Raw genomic sequence first — 1,570 nt, forward strand, 5'->3', positions numbered from 1 at the left:
CCTGGGTTTACACGATCAACTTTTTGCTGAAAGGTTGACGAGCTGATAAACATTTCTACGAATCGGTCGATACTCGGTAGTGTAAACATAAAATTTTAGCGCTCACCAAGCTGATAGGAAATACTGATTAGAACACGTTCTTTTTTCTCAACTTTAGGTCAGCGAGTTTATCAGTTTTTTTTGCCACTCATCCACTCCGATAACAGCCATCAGGATGTGTGTCCCTCGACCCAGGGAGAGCGAGTTTTTGCTATCGGCGCCACACTGGAGCGAATTAATACGAGCAAAAACGCGTATCCACGTCGCAATGCTGAAACGTTTGCCGACTCGCGGTCGATAACGTCAAAACTTTACTGCATACAGATTATCCATTGTTGCCAGCACTGTGTGTGAGACAGACGAGGCGTCGTCCCTCGCGGTACTAACATCTGGGCCATGCTTAAACACCGTGCCCTCTTCACCCATATATTTAATCGCCAGCTGCTGCTACTGTACGCAGCCATCCATAGCAACGCGACGCGATAACGTAAATAGAACCCCCCCTCCACTTCCACGCAGCACGCACACTGAGCACGCACAGTAGCTGCCACAGGGGGCAGCAGCGTACAGGGCACATTATGCCCGTCAGAACCGGCAGATGGCTTTGAAGCCATTTTACTTCAGATCCTACCTGAATTATAATTATAAGAACGGGCAGAAACTGCCACATTGTTGCTGTATTCAGCAATTCTCAGGAGGTATCAAAAGTAACATATAGACGTCTAACCTAACCCCCCAAACCGGTTCCACGTCGGATTTTCGAACAGTAGCTGCCAATAGGGGCAGCACCATACAGTGTACGCGACGCAAAATGTACACACACATTATTTGGACTATTTTCGCTCTAACATCGACCTACGTATAATTATGAGATCGAAAACTTGTTTTTAAATTTTTTGGAGACCTGCAGAAGTGAGTAACGGCCGGGGGATATGTTATGTTTCTTTATTCCCACGCAAAGACGAAATAACGCTAGCCACACCGTAGTCGGAGTTACCAGATGTGCTTACCCTATAAAGGCGGAGCATACAATCAACTTACTGTACTAGCTACGGCTGTACATATACTAAAATTGGAACGATACAGAGAAGATTAGCATGGCCCCTGCGCAAGGATGACACGCAAATTCGTGAAGCGTTCCATATTTTTTTTTAACTAAGATAATTTATAATCATCCCTGATAACCATTAATTCTTCACAATGCACCTATTCATGTATGTACCTACAGACTAGGTCGTTTCGCACCAAGCACGTCATATTGTGTCAGTTCAGATCAGATCAGGTCAGGTCAACGCTTTTCAAGCAATCATATTGTCACGGCACCGCATTGTAACGCATCTGGTACATCAGTCGTAGAAACCCAACAATAATCAATACCAACAGAGTGTAAAGCTGGGTTTACACTATGGAAAAGTCGAAGCGTTGATAAACTTTTCAACGTTCTATCAACCTCTCTATCAGATGTTCAAAGTTTTGACGTTATCGACCGCGAGTCGGCAAAGGTTTCACATTTGACCCGCAGTGTTGCGCG

This window comes from Priapulus caudatus, unplaced genomic scaffold (genome assembly GCF_000485595.1).
Source record: "Priapulus caudatus unplaced genomic scaffold, Priapulus_caudatus-5.0.1 Scaffold667, whole genome shotgun sequence".
Taxonomy (NCBI): domain Eukaryota; kingdom Metazoa; phylum Priapulida; class Priapulimorpha; order Priapulimorphida; family Priapulidae; genus Priapulus; species Priapulus caudatus.